General features: G+C 45.4%; 1 pseudogene; it reads left to right on the top strand.

The window, feature by feature from the left end:
• Positions 1-2,809: 2,809 nt before the first annotated feature.
• Positions 2,810-2,978, top strand: LOC132816303 (U2 spliceosomal RNA; annotated as a pseudogene).
• The last annotated feature ends 10,736 nt before the right edge of the window (positions 2,979-13,714 follow it).

Here is a 13,714-nt window from a genome sequence, read left to right as displayed (position 1 = left end):
TAACCTCAGTGGTGGGCAAGTTGTTGGAGGGAATCCTGAGGGACAGGATGTACACGTATTTGGAAAGGCAAGGACTGATTTGGGATAGTCAACATGGCTTTGTGCGTGGGAAATCATGTCTCACAAACTTGATTGAATTTTTTGAAGAAGTAACAAAGAAGATTGATGAGGGCAGAACAGTAGATTTGATCTATATGGACTTCAGTAAGGCGTTCGACAAGGTTCCCCATGGGTGACTGATGAGCAAGGTGAGATCGCATGGAATACAGGGAAAACTAGCCATTTGGATACAGAACTGGCTCAAAGGTAGAAGACAGAGGATGGTGGTGGAGGGTTGTTTTTCAGTCTGGAAGCCTGTAACCATTGGAGTGCCACAAGGATCGGTGCTGGGTCCTCTACTTTTTGTCATTTACGTAAATGATTTGGATGCGAGCATAAGAGGTACAGTTAGTAAGTTTGCAAATGACACCAAAATTGGAGGTGTAGTGGATAGCGAAGAAGGTTATCTCAGATTACAACAGGATCTGGACCAGATGGGCCAATGGACTGAGAAGTGGCAGATGGAGTTTAATTCAGATAAATGTGAGGTGCTGCATTTTGGGAAAGCAAATCTTAGCAGGACTTTTACACTTAATGGTAAGGTCCTAGTGAGTGTTGCTGAACAAAGAGACCTTGGAGTGCAGGTTCATAGCTCCTTGAAAGTGGAGTTGCAGGTAGATAGGATCGTGAAGAAGGCATTTGGTATGCTTTCCTTTATTGATCAGAGTGTTGAGTACAGGAGGTGGGAGGTCATGTTGCGGCTGTCTGAGAACAGATCCAAGTCCTCCAGCCCTTCCTCATAACACCTTTCCTCCAGACCGGGCAACATCCTGGTAAATCTCCTCTGCACCTTTTCCAATGCTTCCAAATCCTTCCTCTAATGGGGTAACCAGAACTGTACACAATACTCCAAGTGAGGCCCCACTAGCGTTTTGTACAGTTGATGCATGATATCACGGGTCCGGAACGCAGTCCCTCGACCAATAAAACTGTGTGCCACCTTAAAGGTACTATCAACCTGGGCGGCAGCTGTCAGGGATCTATGTACATGGACACCGAGATCACGCTGCTCATCTACACTATCAAGAATCTTTCCATTGACCCAGTATTCTGCCTTCCTGTTATTCTTCCCAAAGTGAATCACTTCACATTCCTGCATTGAACTCCATTTACCATCTCTCAGTCCAATTCTGCAGTTTATCCGAGTGCCCCTGCAACATTCTTCCGCACTGTCCATTACCCCACTGACTTTAGTGTCATCTGCAAACTTATTAACCCATCCACCTATGCCTACATCCAAAGGATTTATCATTGGATAAATCCCAGGGGACTATGGGAACTGGGCTGATCAATCATTTCTTCCTTGACCAACAGCACATTCCTGAACATGATGGGCAATATAGCATGGCCGATTCACCTAACCTGCACATCTTTGGATTGTGGGAGGAAACTGGAGCACCCAGAGGAAACCCAGCAGACATGGGTCCCTGGTGCTGTGAGGCAGCAGAGCTAACCACGGAGCCACTGTACCCCCAAATGGGGGAACACACATCCTCCTGCTAATGGCCACCTTTGTGTGTGTCTGCATCAAGCTGTGTGCAGACCTTTGGTTCACAAACACTAAATATAACAAGGTACTGAAGTTCCTTTCACCCTGGTGCAGGGCTGGCACCATGGTTAGCTCTGCTACCTGACAACACCAGGGACCTGTGTTTGATACCAGCCTTGGTTGACTGGCTGTATAGAGTTTGCACATTTCCCCTGTGTCTGTGTGGGTTCCACACAATAAAAAGATGTGCAGGTTGGGTAGATTGGCTGTCCAGGGATGCGAAGGCTATGTGGATTAGTCATGGTTAATAGCTGGGATACGGAGATAATGTGGGGCACAGGGTTTGGATGGGATGCCCTTTGAGGGGTCAGTGCAGAATTAACTGGCTGAGAGGCCTCTATCTGCATTGTAAAGAATGTATGTTGTGAAGGATAAGTCTGATCTTGTTTCTGCAGAACATTCCAAGTAGTTGGACAATTTGTATCAGCTGTTCCTCCAGCGAAGGCTTTTAAGAAAAACAGTCTTGAACACAAGTCCATCAGGCAGGGGTCAGCACATAGCATCTTGAGAGGGTTGATCCTGTGGATAGTTTCCTGAGCAGACAGTTAAAAAAATCATTTAGCAGAGCACCTATGCAGCAAGGCACAGTTTGGCTGGTGGTGAGAAGGGCACTCTGCATTAGATCCTTCATGTACACTTGGAATATCTGCACCATTGTATACTGCCCTCAAAGTGGCTGCCAGCGATGGGGGTGGGAGGCTGGGGTGAAGGGATCTCTTCAAATGTGCCTTTGCAAAGATGATCTGGAGAGAGATGTCAAGATTTGTCCCAAACAATTCATTGACACAGGACTCTGCGCTCCATGGGCTGTTGCCCGGGACACACTTTGAGACAAATATAAATGCCTGGCAAATCATCGACTTGCTTTGTAGTCTCTCTGAAACTTGTTGGTTTTCCAGTGATAAGGAGCTGACCTTGACCAAGTGTTGCAGACTGGTGCTTTCCAAAGTTCAAAACAACATCAAGAGGGACAAACTAAAGTTTGGGACTAGGGCAGCTACTGACAAGATGCAGTGGGGAAAAACCGCTGTCTGAGGGCTTTATGATTGTTCAGTTAGCAGACTCTTGTTGCATTGAAATGGACATAAATTGTTTCCTGTATGAGTAGGAAATACCTTTGTTTTTGCAACAGCAGGGATGTTTTGAGGAATGCGTCATTTGATTTTCTCTGCAAAGAATGTGCAGAACAAATTTAGAATCTCTGTATGTACTTATAAATGATTTTATGAACAAAGTGGATTTTTGAGATAAAAGATGGAATAGGGGCTTGCTCTATCCACTCCACGCATGGACCTGGTATTGCAGTATCTCCGGGAACGGTGCACCCCTCATCTATAAATCTAAGAACATGTCTATAGCTCAGGTTTTTTTGGTGCTTTGCCTGCGTGTGTGAACTTACGTTTTAAAGTTTGTAAGCTGCTTCATTTGTCTTTGCGTCGGTCTACAACTCAAACCCCAAATTTAGCACAAAACATACCTACCACGTGCGCTCACAAAACCACAAATTGCTGGAGAAACTCAGCAAATCTGGCAGCATTTGCACAAACAAAGCAGTGTTTCAAACCCAGTGACGGTTATTCAGAATCCAGTTTGGTGCTGGTGCAAATCTATCCGTCTCCCCACCCCCTCCCCCTCCCCCATGAACATTATGCTAACAACATGTTAATATTTTGAAACAAAATCGGGGGGGGGAGGTGAGGTTTATTCAGTTGTTGGGCGTGGTGCTCGATTGGATCCCTTTGTGTTACGATTAGAGTGGCGCTGGAAAAGAACAGCAGGTCAGGCAGCCTCCGAGGAGCAAGAAAACTGTCGTTTCGGGCATAAGCCCTTAAGTGACCTCCAGTGATGAAGATTTTACACCCTGGGGTGCTGTGCTTTTCCAGCACCACACTCTTGACTGTGATCTGTGCGATCGGGTCAGACTATGGGGTGCCGGATCTCAGTGTCATCCTGGCGGCTGTTAGTGTTGGTGTTTGCTGGCTTCCCCGGGCACAGCCCGCTCTGGATTAACCTCTGGACCCTGTGTGAGCCACAATGATGGATCCACACGATGGAGCATCAGCCTCCGAAAGGTCCTGTCTCCTGGGCCTACACTCCTGGAATCACGGGTTCTTCTGTTCAAGTAAAAACCTCCTGTTGTGTTTGCAGAAAGATCCTAAACAGGTACTGTCGAAATTCAGAAAGGAATGCAATAATAATCTTACAATAATTCATTAATTATTTACAGTATATTAATATTCCTTCCTTTCTAACTTGTCCAAGATCCTGGAGTTTTAAACTGCGTGAACAATGGGTCTGAGACTTTATTATCAACCACGACCCCGAGAGGCTGGATTCACCCAGGTAAGAACGCAGATTCCCATTCCTTGGGGACAGCAGTGAATCAAACGGGACTTCAGGGTGGGATTTGAAGGTATTAACCCAAGAGCACCTAGTCTGTTTAACACTTCTGTTTGTTTCCTTTTCCTGATCCAGTTTAAAATCATGTGATCACTCTGTTTGATTCAGTAAGTTTGAAGATTTCTGATGTTCAAATTGTCAGTCATTATGAAATCCATAAAGGTATAAAAGCAAATTACTGCGGATGCTGGAATCTGGAATTATGAAATCCATGTTCACTCATCAACTACACTAACCTGATGTACTCTCCCTCCTTATCATCGCAAATTTAAACAAAATCAATTTGTTTGTAGTCATGAGATGAAGGCACAGGTCAGCATTTATTTCCCATTCCTAATTGCCCAGAAGCAGTTGAGAGCCAAGCAGCTTGTTGTGGGTCTGGAGTCACATGTAGACCAGGCCAGATCAGGATGGCAATTGCCTCCCCTGAAGGACATGAGTGAACAAATATGTTTTCCCCAACAATGGATTCATGATCATTGACAGACTCTTACTCCTAGATTTTCTCTTAATTCTGCATTTTGGGAAAACAAATCTTAGCAGGACTTACACACTTAATGGGTAAGGTCCTAGGGAGTGTTGCTGAACAAAGAGACCTTGGCGTGCAGGTTCATAGCTCCTTGAAAGTGGAGACGGAGGTAGATCGGATAGTGAAGAAGGCGTTTGGTATGCTTTCCTTTCTTGGTCAGAGTATTGGTATAGGAGTTGGGAGGTCATGTTGCGGCTGTACAGGATATTGGTCAGGCCACTGTTGGAATATTGCGTGCAATTCTGGTCTCCTTCCTATCGGAAAGGTGTTGTGAAACTTGAAAGGGTTCAGAAAAGATTTACAAGGATGTTGCCAGGCTTGGAGTATCTGAGCTATAGGGAGAGGCTGAACAGGCTGGGGCTGTTTTCCCTGGAGTGTCGGAGGCTGAGGGGTGACCTTATAGAGGTCTACAAAATTATGAGGGGCACGGATAGGATAAATAGGCAAAGTCTTTTCCCTGGAGTCGTGGAGTCCAGAACTAGAGGGCATAGGTTTAGGGTGAGAGGGGAAAGATATAAAAGAGACCTAAGGGGCAACTTTTTAACACTGAAGGTGGTATGTGTATGGAATGAGCTATCAGAGAAAGTGGTCGAGTCATTTAAAAGGCATCTGGATGTGTATATGAATAGGAAGGGTTTGGAGGGATAAGGGGTGGGTGCTGGCAGTGGGACTAGATTGGGTCAGGACATGTGGTGGGCATGGATGGGTTGGACCGAAGGGTCTGTTTCCATGCTGTACATCTCTATGACTATTTTCATTGGATTCAAATTCCACCATCTGCCATGGTCGGATTCAAGTCAGTAAGTGCACCCATCTCCAGCTCCTCCAAGACCGTGTTAGGGTCCAGGAGCTGGAGTTGGATGAACTCAGGATCATTCGGGAGGCAGAGGGGGTCATAGATCGGAGCTTTAGGGAAGTAGTAACTCCAAAGATTGCGGACAGATGGGTGACAGTGATGGGGACTGGGAGGAAGCATCTAGTGGAGAGACCCCCTGCGGCCGTTCCCCTCAAGAACAAGTATACCGTTTTGGATACTTGTGGGGGGGACGACTTACCATGGGTGAGCAATGGGGTTCAGGCCTCTGGCATGGAGCCTGTCCCTGTTGCTCAGAAGGGAAGGGTGGAGAAGAGCAGAGCAATAGGTTTTGGGGACTCGATAGTTCGGGGCACAGATAGGTGGTTTTGTGGGGGCGAGAGAGACTCACGTTTGGTATGTTGCCTCCCAGGTGCAAGGGTACGTGATGTCTCTGATCGTGATTTCCGGGTCCTTAAGGGGGAGGGAGAGCAGCCTGAAGTCGTGGTCCTCATTGGCACCAACGACATTGGTAGGAAGAGGGATGAGGATGTTAGGCAGGCTTTCAGGGAGCTAGGTTGGAAGCTCAGAGTTAGAACAAACAGAGTTGTTGTCTCTGGTTTGTTACCTGTACCACGTGATAGAGAGACGAGGAATAGGCAGAGAGAGCAGTTAAATGCGTGGCTACAGGGATGGTGCAGGAGGGAGGGATTCCGGTACCTGGATAACTGGGTTTCTTTCTGGGGAAGGTGGGACCTCTATAAACAGGATGGTCTACACGTGAACCTGAGGGGCACCAGTATCCTTGGGGGGAGGTTTGCTAGTGCTCTTTGGGGGGGTTTAAACTAACTCTGCAAGGGCATGGGAACCTAGACTGTAGCTTTAGGGTGCAGGACCTGGAGTGTAGGGAGGTTAGGAACATGGCATCAAACTCGAAGGAGGGTGCCTGTAAACAGGAAAGTGGCTTGAAGTGTGAAAACTTCAATGTGAGAAGTATACGAAATAAGGTGGGTGAACTTGCAGCGTGGGTTGGTACCTGGGATTTCGATGTTGTGGCTATTACGGAGACATGGGTAGAACAGGGACAGGATTGGCTGTTGTAGGTCCCAGGGTTTAAATGTTTTAGTAGGGTCAGAGGTGGGGGTAAAAGAGGGGGAGGTGTGGCATTGCTTGTCAAAGATAGTATTATAGCGGTGGAAAGGACGATGGATGAAGACACGCCATCTGAGGTAGTTTGGGCTGAGGTTAGAAATAGGAAAGGTGAGGTCACCCTGTTAGGAGTTTTCTACAGGCCTCCTAATAGTCCTAGAGACGGAGAAGAAAGGATTGCGAGGATGATTCAGGAGAAGAGTGAAAGTAATAGGGTAGTTGTTATGGGGGACTTTAACTTTCCAGATATTAACTGGGAAAGCTATAGCTCGAGTATGTTAGATGGGTCGGTGTTTGTCCAATGTGTGCAGGAGGGTTTCCTGACACAATATGTAGACAGGCCAACAAGAGGTGAGGCCATACTGGATTTGGTTCTGGGTGACGAACCAGGCCAGGTGTTAGAATTGGAGGTAGGTGAGCACTTTGGGGACAGTGACCACAATTCGGTGACTTTTACTCTAGTGATGGAGAGGGATAAGTGTGCACTGCAGGTCAAGAGTTATAGCTGGGGGCAGGGAAATTATGATGCGGTGAGGCATGGCTTAGGATGCGTGGCTTGGAAAAGTAGGCTTCAAGGGAAGGGTGCAATCGATATGTGGAGCTTGTTCAAGGAGCAACTATTGAGTGTCCTTGATAAGTATGTACCTGTCAGGCAGGGAGGAAAGGGTCGTGTGAGGGAGCCGTGGTTTAATAAGGAATTGGAATCCCTTGTTAAAGGGAAGAGGGCAGTTTATGTAAAGATGAGGCGTGAAGGTTCAATTGGAGCGATTGAGAGTTGTAAGGTAGCCAGGAAGGATCTAAAGAGAGAGCTAAGAGCAGCAAGGAGGGGACATGAAAAGTCCTTGATAGGATTAGGGAAAACCCAAAGGCTTTCTGTAGGTATGTCAGGAATAAAAGAATGACTAGGGTAGGAATAGGTCCAGTCAAGGATAGTAGTGGGAAGTTGCGTGTGGAGGCTGAAGAGATTGGGGAGACACTGAATGAATACTTTTCGTCAGTATTCACTCAGGAACAGGACATTGTTGCCGATGTGAATATTGAGTCACAATTAATTAGAATGGATGGCTTTGAGATATGTAGGGAAGAGGTGTTGGAAATTCTGGAAAGGCTGAAAATAGATAAATCCCCTGGGCCTGATGGCATTTATCCTAGGATTCTCTGGGAAGCAAGGGAGAGATTGCAGAGCCGTTGGCCTTGATTTTTATGTCCTCGTTGTCTGCAGGAATACTGCCAGAAGACTGGAGGATGGCAAATGTGGTTCCCTTGTTCAAGAAGGGGAGTAGTGATAACCCTAGTAACTTTAGGCCGGTGAGTCTCACTTCTGTTGTGGGCAAAGTCTTAGAGAGAATTGTAAGGGATAGGATTTATGAACATCTGGACAGGAATAATGTGATCAAGGACAGTCAGCATGGTTTTGAGAAGGGCAGGTCGTGCCTCACAAACCTTATTGAATTCTTTGAGAAGGTGACTAAGGAGGTAGATGAGGGTAAAGTGGTAGATGTGGTGTATATGGATTTTAATAAGGCGTTTGATAATGTTCCCCATGGTAGGCTACTGCAAAAAATACGGAGGTATGGCATTGAGGGTGCATTAGAGGTTTGGATTAGGAATTGGCTGGCTGGAAGAAGACAGAGGGTAGTAGTTGATGGTAAAGGTTCATCTTGGAGTGCAGTTACTAGTGGTGTTCCGCAAGGATCTGTTTTGGGACCATTGCTGTTTGTCATTTTTATAAATGACCTGGAGGAGAGGCTAGAAGGTTGGGTGAGCAAGTTTGCGGATGATACGAAAGTTGGTGGAGTTGTTGACAGTGAGGAAGGATGTGGCAGGTTACAGAGGGATATAGATAAGTTGCAGAGCTGGGCAGAAAGGTGGCAAATGGAGTTCAATGCAGGTAAGTGTGAAGTGATTCATTTTGGTAAGAGTAACAAGAAGATGGGGTACTGGGCTAATGGTCAGATACTTGGTAGTGTGGATGAGCAGAGGGATCTTGGTGTCCATGTACACAGATCTCTGAAAATTGCCACCCAGATAAATAGTGCTGTGAAGAAGGCACATGGTGTACTGGCTTTCATTGGTAGAGGAATTGAGTTCCGGAGTCCTGAAGTCATGTTGTAGTTGTATAAGACTCTGGTGCGGACACATCTGGAGTATTGTGTGCAGTTTTGGTCGCCATACTATAGGAAGGATGTGGAGGCACTGGAACGGGTGGAGAGGAGGTTTACCAGGATGTTGCCTGGTATGGTAGGAAGATCGTATGAGGAAAGGCTGAGGCACTTGGGGCTGTTTTCATTGGAGAAAAGAAGGTTTAAGGGTGACTTGATAGAGGTGTACAATATGATTAGGGATTTAGATAGGGTTGACCATGAGAACCTTTTTCCACGTATGGAGTCAGCTATTATGAGGGGGCATAGCTTTAAATTAAGGAGTGGTAGGTATAGGACAGATGTTAGGGGTAGATTCTTTACTCAGCGAGTCATGAGTTCATGGAATGCCCTGCCAGTAGCAGTGGTGGACTTTCCCTCTTTACGGGCATTTTAAACGGGCATTGGATAGGCATATGGAAGATAGTGGGCTAGTGTAGGTGAGGTGGGCTTGAATCGGCGCAACATCGAAGGCCAAAGGGCCTGTACTGTGCTATATTTTTCTATGTACTATGTTCTATGTAGGTCCCTGGGATATTACCTGGGTCTTTGGATTAACAGTCTAACAATAGTTAAAAAGCGCACAACTCCAGGTTATACTCCAACAGGTTTAATTGGAAGCACATTAGCTTTCGGAGTGTCGCTCCTTCATCAGGTGTTGGACTCCCCAGTCCAACACTGGCATCTCCAAATCAATCTAGCAATCATATCACTAGAGCATCTCCTCCCCAATATCGAGCACTAATTGCCATAAGACATTCATGTTGGTTTTTCTGAATTATGTCACATTCAGACCGAATAATGAATGACTATGTTTGCCATTGTGTCGGCTGGTAGAAGCACTTTGTGTCATTTGGCTGCAGGCTGTAGGTCACTCTCTCCAGGCCCAGGTAAGGGTCAAGATTCTCGGATTAGCTATAAATGAGGATTTAATGGGCCGGTTTATATGCGGGTATGCCAGTTCTGCGATTAATTCGATAAATGCTCATCAGTAAATAATGTGAGTTATTCTTGTGATTTGTTATGATTCAATGCTTATTTTTTCAGAGCACAGAACTTCTCCGTTAGTACCTAGAAATTCTCAAAGCTCTGGCAGGCAGGAGACAGTTCAGTGACAGCTGGAAAACAGTGTATGGTCTTCACTAGGATTTGGAAAACAGCAGCGTGGTCTGTGCTCAGCTCCTCTGTGGAGTCACAGTGCCTGTGTCAAGGCAGTAGTGTGCTCATGGGGACTGAGGTCCCTGAATGGACGGACAATGAGACACTTCTGTCAGACTGCCCTCGATCTTCAGCCACTCGCCAAAATTGCACCAAACTCAACAGTGTTGGTCTGACATAATCTGGTGAGTACTGACTTACTGAAAAACAGACACATTTCACTTTAGTATTTGTAAAAGTAATGGTGTTGATATTTGCATGCATCAGTCTAACAGTGTCAAATCTAAACTTGTCAGAGAGTCACAATGTTCTCCTGCACAGAGAAGAGGTCTCCTTGGAGATAGTGACCACAGTTCAATTATGTTCACAATAGCAATGGGCAGGATAAGTATATACTGCAGGGAAGGAGGTATAATTGGAGGAAAGGTAATTATGATGCGATTCGGCAAGATTTAGGATGCATCGGATGGGGAAGGAAACTGCACGGGATGGACACACTTGAAGTGTGGAGCTTATTCAAGGAACAGCTACTGTATAAGTATGTGCCTGTCAGACAGGAAGGAAGTGGTCGAGCAAGGGAGCCATGGTTTATTAAGATTAGGGCCCATCAAAGATAGTAGTGGGAAGTTATTTGTGGAATCTGAGGGGATAGAGGAAGCGCTTTTTTTCAGTCCTTACAATGGAAAAGGGTAATGTTAGTGAGAATACGGAGATACAGGCTACCTGATTAGATGGGATTGAGGTCAACAAAGAGGTGGTTTTAACCATTTTGAAAAATCTGTAAACAGATAAGACCCCCACCTTGCCTGGATGGGGTTTATCCTCAGATTCTCTGGGAAGCCAGTGAGGAGATGCAGAACCTTTTGCTTTGATCTTTATTGTCATCATTGTTGACTGGAGTAGTGCCAGAAGGCTGGAAGATAGCCAATGTTGTTTCCTTCTTCAAGAAGGGGAGTCTGGACAAGCCTGGTATTTATAGGCCAGTGAGCCTGACTTCAGTTGTAGATAAGGTGTTGGAAAAGTTGTAAGAGATAGGATTTATAATCATCTGGAAAGGAATAATTTGATTAGAGATAGTCAGCATGGTTTTGTGAAGGGCAGGTCATGCCCTTCACAACTCATAACCTTATTGAGAAGGTGACAAAACAGGTGGATGAAGGTAAAGCGGTTGATGTGGTGTATTTGGACTTCAGGAAGGCATTTGATAAGGTTCCACATGGTAGGCTACTGCACAACATAAGGAGTTTCGGGATTGAAGAGGCTTTAACAGTTTGGATCAGAAATTAGCTAGCTGAAAGAAGTCAGAGAGTGGTGGCTGATGGGAAATGTTCGTTCTGGAGCTCAGTTACTAGTGGTGTGCCACAAGGATCTGTTTTGGGACCACTGCTGTTAGCCATTTTTATAAATGATCCGGATGTGGATGAAAAAGGATGGGTTAGTAAATTTGTAGATGACACGAAGGTAGGCAGAGTTGTGGATAGTGCCGAAGGATATTGTGGGTTACAGAGGGACATCGATAAACTGCAGAGCTGGGCTGAGAGGTGGCGAATGGTGTTTAATGCAGAAGGTTCACTTCGGAAGAAGCAACAGGAATGCAGAGTATTGGGCTAATGGTAAAAATGTTGAAAGTGTAAATGAACAGAGAGACCTGAGTGTCCAGGTGTGTAAATCCCTGAAAGTTGTAACCCAGTTTGATAAGAAGGCATATGGTGTGTTGGCATTTATTGGTAGGGGGATTGAGTTTTGAAGCCACGAGGTCATGCATCAGCTGTCCAAGACACCGATAAGGGTATGGAGGAGAGTTCAGAGGAGATTTACTAGGATGTTGCCTGGTATTGAAGGAAAGTCTTACAAGGAAAGGCTGAGGGAACTGAGGCTGTTTTTGTTAAAGAGAAAAAGGTTGAGAGGTGACTTAATTGAGACATAGAAGATAATCAGCGGGTTAGATAGGGTGGACAGTGAGAGCCTTTTTCCTCAGATGGTGAAGGCTAACGTGAAGGGACATAGCTTTAAATTGAGGGGTGATAGATTTAGGACAGATATCAGCAGTACTTTCTTTACTCAGAGAGTAGTAAGGGTGTGGAACAGCCTGCCTGCAACAGTAGTAGACTCAAAAAACGTTAAGGGCATTCAGATGAGTATTGCACATATATATGGGTAGTAATGGAATGGTATAGGTTAGATGGGCATCAGATTAATTTCACAGGCTGGTGCAACATTGAGGACTGAAGGGCCTGTATTGCGCTGCAAAGTTCTGAGTTCTATGTTCTGTGTATGTCTCTTCAGCCCATTGAGTCTGTGCTCTTGAAAAGAAAACACCTAACTATTCTAATCCCATTTTCCAGCACTTGGCCCATTGCCTCGTATGGGTTGGCAATGCAAGTGTACATCTAGATAATTCTGAAAAATTATATGGATTTCTGTCTCTACCATCCTGCTAGGTAGTGAGTCCCAGTTTCCTACTGCAATCTGAGTGAAAAATATTCCTCACATCCCCACTAAACATACTGCCCCTTACCTAAGGCCACTTTTGGAATATTGTGCGCAATTCAGGTCTCCCTCCTATTGGAAAGATGTTATGAAATTTGAAAGGGTTCAGAAAAGATTTACCAGAATATTGCCAGAGTTGGAGGATTTGAACTATAGGGAGAGGCTGATAGGCTGGGGCTGTTTTCCCTGGAGTCTCAGAGGGTGAAGGGTGACCTTACAGAGGTTTATAAAATCATGAGGGGCATGGATAGGGTAAATAGATAAAGTATTTTTCCTGGGGTCGGAGTGTCCAGAACTAGAGGGCATAGGTTTAGGATGAGAGGTGAAAGATATAAAAGGGACCTAAGGGACAACGTTTTCATGCAGAGCGTGGTGCATGTGTGGAATGAGCTGCCAGAGGAAGTACTGGAGGCTGGTACAATTACAGCATGTAAAAGGCATCTGGATGGGTATATGAATAGGAAGGGTTCACAGGAATATGGGCCAAGTGCTGTCAAATGGGACGTGATTAATTTAGGATATCTGGTCAGCATGGGTAGGTTGGACCAAAAGGTTACTGCTTTTAGTCATTTTTATAAATGACCTGGATGAGTGAGTAGAAGGATTGGTTAGTAAATTTGTGGATGATACTAAACTGGGTGGAGTTGTGGACAGTGTGGAAGGATGTTGCAGGCTATAGAGGGACATAGCTAAGCTGCAGAATTGAGCGGAGAGGTGACAAATGGAGTTTAATGCATAAAAGTGTGAAATGATTCACTTTGGAAGGAGTAACAGGAATACAGAGCACTGGGCTAATGGTAAGCTTCCTGGTCGTGTGGATTTGTAGAGAGATCTTGGTGTCCATGTGCATAGATCCCTGAAAGTTGCCATCCAGGTTGATAGGATTGTTAAGGTGTACAGTGTGTTAGCTTTTATTGGTAGAGGGATTGAGTTTTGGGGCTGTGAGGTCATGCTGCAGCTGTACAAAACTTGAAGTATTGCACTCAGCTCTGGTTGCCGCATTAGAGGAATGATGTGGAAGCTTTGGAAAGGGCACAGAGGAGATTTCCCAGGATTTTGTCTGGGATGAAGGGAAGGTCTCATGAGGAAAGGTGAGGGGCTTGAGGTTGTATTTGTTTGAGAGAAGAAGATTAAAAGATGACTTAATAGAGATATACAAGATGTTCAGAGGATTAGACAGGGTGGACAGTGAGAGTCTTTTTCCTTTGATGGTGATGGCTAGCACAAGGCGACATAGCTTTAAATTGAGGGGTGATAGACATAGGGCAGATGTCAGAGGTAGTTTCTTTACTCAGAAAGTAGTAGGGATGTGGAACACACTGCCTGCAGCAGTAGTAGACTCGCCAACTTTAAGGGCATTTAAATGGTCATTGGATAAATATATGAATGATGATTGAATAGTGGAG

This window comes from Hemiscyllium ocellatum, chromosome 5, assembly GCF_020745735.1.
Source record: "Hemiscyllium ocellatum isolate sHemOce1 chromosome 5, sHemOce1.pat.X.cur, whole genome shotgun sequence".
Taxonomy (NCBI): Eukaryota; Metazoa; Chordata; class Chondrichthyes; order Orectolobiformes; family Hemiscylliidae; genus Hemiscyllium; species Hemiscyllium ocellatum.
Note: the sequence above shows the minus strand (reverse complement) of the source record. Positions and strands in the feature narration are given on the sequence as shown.